This window comes from Centruroides sculpturatus, unplaced genomic scaffold, assembly GCF_000671375.1.
Source record: "Centruroides sculpturatus isolate CEXI.00-Female unplaced genomic scaffold, Cexi_2.0 scaffold3999, whole genome shotgun sequence".
NCBI lineage: Eukaryota > Metazoa > Arthropoda > Arachnida > Scorpiones > Buthidae > Centruroides > Centruroides sculpturatus.
The window spans coordinates 1-7,564 of NW_019388084.1; the positions used below are offsets into that span (position 1 = coordinate 1).

General features: G+C 32.7%; 1 long non-coding RNA gene across 1 annotated transcript; it reads left to right on the forward strand.

Moving 5' to 3' along the window:
- The first annotated feature begins 3,600 nt into the window (after positions 1-3,600).
- On the forward strand, positions 3,601-4,152 carry LOC111616777. Its single transcript, XR_002755314.1, has 2 exons — positions 3,601-3,945; positions 4,018-4,152. It is a non-coding gene; the product is annotated as an uncharacterized LOC111616777 (long non-coding RNA).
- The last annotated feature ends 3,412 nt before the right edge of the window (positions 4,153-7,564 follow it).

Consider the following 7,564-nt stretch of genomic DNA (forward strand, 5'->3'; position numbering starts at 1 on the left):
CATTGTCTTGTTGAAAGATCCAATTTGGTCCAGCTTCCAATAAATGATATTCAAGCATGCCTTGATACTTCTCTGAATTCATTCTTTGAGTTATAAATGCTAAATCTGTGGTTCCATTGAATCCAAACGCACCCCACACCATTATTGATCCCCCACCCATTTGGTGTTTTGAAAATATATGTTTTTTGGTTTTTAAATTGTGCCAATAATGCTTCCAACCGTCTGGACTATTTAAGTTGAATTTTTTTTCATCACTGAACAAAACTTCAATCCATTCTTTGGACCATGTCATATGTTTTTGTGCCCAATCAAGTCTGTCACTTTGTGCTTTAATGAAAGTGGTGGCATTACAGCTTTTTTCTGAATTTTTAACATTGGAGATTTGTTTAAAACTCTCTTTTTTCATAATCAGATAAATTCTTTGTGTTACCCATTTAGAACTTTGAACAACATAAAGAATTTGTATTACAATTAGATATGTAAGCAATTTGCATATTTCAATGCTTGAAACTAAACAATATTCTATTTAAGTCATGAAATGAGTGCCTGTCCAGATAAATATGTAACATTTTTGTACGAAATTTTCAAAAATATTATTTTTCAGTGACAAAATGTTAATATTTGATTAAAATTCTTATTTTGCAGTGTGGAAACATGTAAATCCGTGTTATTTTTAATAAAACATTTGTCACTTAATGCAGCAAATTTGGGTTTCACTTTAATTTTTTCTTCTCCGTATAAATTTAAATGCACCTTAGGTGTTTGAGCTCTTTGGTTATGTCTTCTCCTCTGATGTTGTGTGTGTACACTCTTTTGATCAGTACCCTGAAAGCAGCAGCAAACTTATATTGATATGGGTTTTCCGAGTCCGCTGGTATATATAGTGGCAAGAATTCTGGTTTGTAGTATGCGTTCCTTTGTATTTCTTTTTTGCAGATTCGTATGGAGACATCTAAAAAAATGCGCTTCTGAAGGTGACATCTGGTCTAATTATTGTTTCTATATAATAATTAAATTCAATATTGAATTATCATCCATAATGACTGTTTGCTTTATTAATATTTAATATTGTCTGAAGTATTAGGATAAGTAGGATGATGGTGATTGATGAGAAATGAATTATTAGCAATACTGTTAGATATTTTTCTGTCACTGTAATTTTTACCAAAGTTCTTCAAAATTTCTTTGTTGACTGCTAGCAAATACAAATGAAAATATTAATTTTATCAAACAACAAATTAAATGGGTATCAGATATTTATTTAGGTTCTCTCTAGAGATATTCATTTATAAATCCATGCATTAAAGCTACAAATTATATGTTAATAGTAATTTAAGAAATAACATGAAACTTAAATTGAAGGCCAAGAACTGTCAACCATATTATATATTTTTTAACAATTTCAAATTATTTTATATGAATGTCCATTAAAATTGTTGTGTTAACCATTAAACAAGTTGGCTTTTGGTGGACACTACGAACAATTGCAACAAATAAACAGGATTTGAAATATGGTATATAACACTGAATGAGATGAATCAAATTCATTCTTTGATAATTTTTAAAATGTAAAATTTTAAATTTATGGAATCTTTAATAAATTCAGGTCTTACATTTCATTACAATAGAATGTTTTCATAGGAACATGGGGAAAACTCCTTTTTCTTTATTCTTAATTTTATTGTAATCGTGGGTTTAATTCAATCTCTACATACATATTGAAATGGTATAATGGTTATATTTCACAATAAATTACTAATCATCAATATGTGATTTATTATGATTATTATTATAATACATAGTAATTGGACTCGATTTTAACTGTACGGGTCTCCATTCCTTTGGATTAAGTATATATGTTTACCTTGAATGTTATTTAGCTGCTTTTTCTCATTTTCGAATTATTTCATTTGGAAATTTTAACCTTTTTAATCTAGCTTGGCCTTTGTCGTTTCCAAATTATTCTAATATTGACTACCCAGAACCTTTATTCTTACACAATGTTTTACTTTTTTTTTGTCTTGCTTAATGTGTTTATTTCCACCTCAATCTCATATTCACTCTAAACTCTTTACATATTATATTATGCTCGTGGACTCTAGTTAAATAAAATAACACCGATTGTTCGACAATCTAACAGTCACGTCAATAGTTCATAAAAGAATTCTTGTATGAGTTCAGTGCCGTCTGCTACAAATCAGGCCTCTGTTTCTGAATATTTTAATCTGCTTAAGCCAATCTTTGCTTGTTGATCATTTCCCAAACAATACAAATTTTATGAACACAACATGTAGATAGCCCTTCTAACTAAGTTGTCAGAATAGGTTAAACCACATTTTACCAAGTTGTAGGGAAGGATTTTAAGGAAAAAAGAGCTGCTAATAAACAGCTAATAAAATAGATCTTCATCTATTTAGTAAAGTAGAATTAGAAATAAATATAGTCATGCTTCTACTATTCTAAAAAAGATATATTGAATATTACAAGTATAGAGGTTCCACTGTTTGTCACATTTTGATGACTTCCCCCCATATTCATCGTCAATCGCATGCCCACATTGATCAGCTAGCCCTGTCAGCTTAAATTGGCAACACTATGAACAATCTAGCTATGCAAATTAGCATTATAAAAATAGCTATGCCATTATAATTTAGATATCTAGCTATAAATTTGAATTTCGAGTTGGCAACACTATGTTAGCTAGCTGTAGTTAATCAGTCTGCTTTGTGCGATCATTGTATGTGTTCTTGCTTTCAAAAACTGAAGAAAAACAAAAAAGAAAGCAATAATTTTTTGCTAACGGCCTTCTTTCTATCTATTGTTGTTCTAAGTCTGAAAATGGACAGTGTTTCCAACTTAGCCAAAGAATTTAATATGCTGAAATCATAATTGGAATTACTGTATCTACTATTTTAATTGATGGTATGTCTACTCCTAAACAATAATAACCTTACACAGTATATTGTACTAAACAGATATCTTTAGTGGTAGAAGGGGAAGAAGAGTAAGTTTTACAAACAATGTAATTTTTAAACTTGTACCTTTTTTAGGATGGGAATGGATTAATTGAATATCAGTTACTTATTATGAGAAAATTATTTCTATATTCATCATATTCCATATTCATTAGGTCCTTACAAACAGATTACAGTAGAACCTCTATATTCGTCTATTTTAAATATAAACTTTGGAAAAGTAATCAAAAAACATAGTGGTAATAAATATTAAAATTAGTATTTAAGAATAAATTAGTTTCTTACTGTTTTTATATGTTTAATGATTTAAAATGCATTGATTTCTGCCAAAATTAAATATCCTCGTTCAGATGACAGTGAATTGTATTCATATGGTTAGTATCTTTTTCTTTTCTACACAACCTTCCTCACAAGTTGGCGAAAAGCGTTTAAAACTGATATGCAATATCGGTTGTTTAGACTATTAATAGCCTAAACAACCGATTCCTTTTTTTAAATAATTAATGCAATAGACTTCAATAAAAAACTTGTGTCATTTACATCAATACGGCCAAAGCTTTCAATTGGGTGATTCTCTCGTTCTTCTCTCCATCAAATTTAACGTCCTAGCCAAACGACAATTTCCTTCTTCAAAAGTGCAAAACAAAAATTGTCAATTTACTTTCTCAAGAATTTTCTGAGGATCCACTTAAGTTCTTTTTTTATTGCAAATATCGACGGCAGAAAAACGTGGAGGTAATTTCCACAAACGCTAGGGTAACGTAGGAAAACTATTGTTTCCAAACAAGTACTTACTTTCTAAACGAATTAGTTGGCTTGGCAATCTTCAACGTCTAAAATATATTAAATGTCAATTTAGATTAATATATTAATCATAAAAACTTATAAGTGTATAATATCCATAGGAACCGGCGGCCGCCACGAGTTTGTGCCAGAAGCAGTGTTTACGGAAGCCGAGAGATACGCAAAAGTAAGTGGGTCCACTTTACCAGTTTTGCTAGCGCGATGAAACTATTTTGTTAACTTCCTTTAATTTTCACAGGAGGCACTAAAAGACGAGTCTGAATCCGACGACGACCTGTAAACAGATTTTAACTCACAATAATACGATTGCGAGGTTATGTAATTTTTATGTCTTAATTATTTTGGATTTATTAATAAAAGCGTCAAACTACTACACGTTTTATACGTTTATTTCAGACGCGTCTACATACGTGACAAAAAGACAATCTCTCACACAACACAAATCTTCTATAAAAAAAAATATGTATATATAAAGTGGAGGAAAAGATTTCGGACGAAAAAACGTCTCGGTTGGAAACGTACAGCGTAACGTACGGCACTTCACGGAAGTCGTCTCGAACGGATCGAGTCTCTCACAGGTATCCGAAGTAAGACAGTACGCTTCTGGTGTATCGAGGCAAGAACACGTATGTCGTATAGGTGGACATTGCTATAATAGCCAGAAGAACGGTATCTGTACGATTAGTTAAGGAGATTTGTTACTGACACACACAAGAAAATGTAATCTTTACTATAACATTAAAAGTGTTCAGCAAATAAACACACAAAAATAAAACACCTTAATTTATTGCTGAGATATATATATAATTGAAAAACAAACGTTTTCAGGCTATCATCAGGTCGAAAATGGAACAGATACGTTCCATGTATAGAATACAAATATTTAAATCAAAATTTAGAACAAAATTTTTTTTGTTCTAAAAATGGGACGAGGCAACTATTATAAAACCTGTATCTTTCCCCACTTTATCAATGACAGTGGAGAAGATTGAGATATATAGAAGTAGGCTACGTGAGGGATGCCGAGAGCCTGCCGACGGCATGGAAGTACATGGTTAAAAACTTCCAATAAACTAATTCTAGCCTGAATTTTTAGTGAACTTTTTAACCATGTACTGTACTGTACTTCCATGCCAACGGCAGGCTCTCAGCATCTCTCGCATTTAAACATCCCTCACATAGCCTACTTCTATATATCTCAATCTTCTCCGCTGTCATTGATAAAGTGGGGAAAGATACAGGTTTTATAATAGTTTCCTCATCCCATTTTTAGAACAAAATTTTGATTTAAATATTTGTATTCTATACGTGGAACGTGTCTGTTCCATTTTCATTTTTGACCTGATGATGGCCTTTTAATTGGGCTGAAAACGTTTGTTTTCAATTATGTATTTTTCTCAGCAACAAATTAAGATGTTTTATTTTTATGTAATCTTTGCTTAATTGTTTAAGGTGCAACCCATAAATATAAAGGCACAACTTATTACGCAAATTAAAGCAAAACCAACTTAATTTTGAGGTAGTTTCAACTTACAAACAATATAATTGCATGATTTGTTAGTAACAACTTAATAAATGAATTTAAATCAAAGTCATTTTGAACCGCAGGGGATAATTAACATTCCCTCTCAAACCCAGAACATAAATGGTAATTTGAGGGATTCGAAGAGTTAAAATTTTTTTTTTAAATTTTATAGACAAGATTATTACCAGTATTACAGACTTTTCTCTCGAATTTGTAATTTAAAATTTTCAAACAATAATTGACAGCCAAATATTTGGACTCAGTTCAGTTCTCCTCCCCAGTAACAATATACAATTAACATTAGTTTTTAAAATTAATCTGCACTGTGGGCAAAAGAAGTAAATGTCCGAATATTGAAGTAAAAACATCCGGCAACATTTGGTGGCACTGTGTTATATTTAAAAACATTTTACAAAGGCAGATGCCATCATTTATACAGACTCGAAATTGGTTCTTAAGGCTCTCCATGCTCAACATGATAAGTCCCCTACCAAATCATTATCATCATCCTCAACCTTCACACCAAGCTTATCTGGACCCCGGTTCACAGAGGCATTCCTATCAACAAACAAGTGGACAAACTCGCCAAAACAAAACCCCTCAACTCAAACATCATCCACTACATAACCACCGAAGACCAACTCTCTCATCAAGTCCAACAACGAGAAACATATGAATAACAGATGGAACACTTACCCCAAAAACTATCTCTACCCTTAATTTTCTAGCACATCAGATATTTCTATTCCTGACTGCCGCATCAACATCCTCATCAACTGCGCAAGAACCAACTCTGCTTACAAACCACTTTATACTCGCAACATCTGCACCACTGACCAGTGCAAATACTGCCCAAACAAAACAAACACAACCATATACCGCCTCAATGAGTGTTCAAATTCAGACATTAGGGGAACAATTCTCTCTGATAACAGTCTTACAAAAATCATCTCAATATCAGCGACTACCTTCAATTAACCCAACTGACGTTTGCTTTCAATCCTTATCGATCTTCTTTAATGAATACAAAAATACCTACAACTACTAAATCAATCAAACTGTTTTCTCATCTCTCACAGTGTCTGCCAACTGTCAACAAACAGTAAATTCTACCACTTATTTTTGACGTTGCTCATTCACAGAGTCCCGAACCGACGACTCCACATCCTCGTGCACTCCTTCAATCCCTTCACATTTATACTGATTTTGTCAAATGTTTCTTCTAGACCTTTCAAGTGCTTCAACTTGAGATCGCCATCTGTTCCTCCAACCAACTGCACTCATAGACCCAGAAAAACAACTACACGGGGCGAAATAGCCAACGTAGCAAATGCCTAACTTCACCCCAGAGGGTGGCAAGCAAGCAAGCAAGCATTTTATATTTTTAACTGCTTAATACCGGTTATTAGCATTTACAATTTTTTTATAAAAAAATTGTAAATGCTAATAACCGGTAAAACTGTCATTAAGTCCGATCCTACCGGAGATACCCATCATCCCCTCAACTTTTAACATCCATCCCGTAATACACAAACTTGCAAAATTTCAGAAATTTTTGGCAAAAAACACAGAATTTATTAAGCTGGAAAGAGGGCAAACAAAATCGGCCAAACTAACATCCATATGTAAAGAAAAACACCCCAATTTTTGTTTTTGCATTTCTCGACATTTTGAGGTCCTCCGAATCCAAAAATGTATATTTCTGGGAGGGGGCAGTTTTGACTGACACCCATACTTTCCTCTGTTGACGTAATATAAAACTCGAGTCCACTTTGAAGTGGTAATTGTCGTGGGAGAGGAAGTCATCTACCAAAGAAAGGTTAGTTAACAAATTAGATTATGCTTAAATGTGGAAGAATTAGCTTCTAACTTCTAGCGTCTCACTTCAAAATTATAGGAGATGAAACAAAAAATATCTATGCATAATAACTAAAAACAATCACCGTTTTGCATACGTCTTAATATTTGTCCTATCTATATCCTGCTATGTCATTTGTTTTTACAAGAAATGTGTTGTTTTCAATAGATACTGACATCAAAAGTCAAAAACAAAAAAATTTATAATTTAGAAAATAGATATTTTATTATTTTTTACTCTGTCCTAAGAGCTGTAAGAGAACCTTTTATCCAGCCCGTGGGGTGTCGGCCATGTCCGTCACGGGGCAGCCGGGGTGACTGGGAATGGACCACCTTCCAAAAAATTCTATATTAGTATATTTACGGTATGGTAGTTTCTCCATTCTCCAAACTGGAGGGTGAA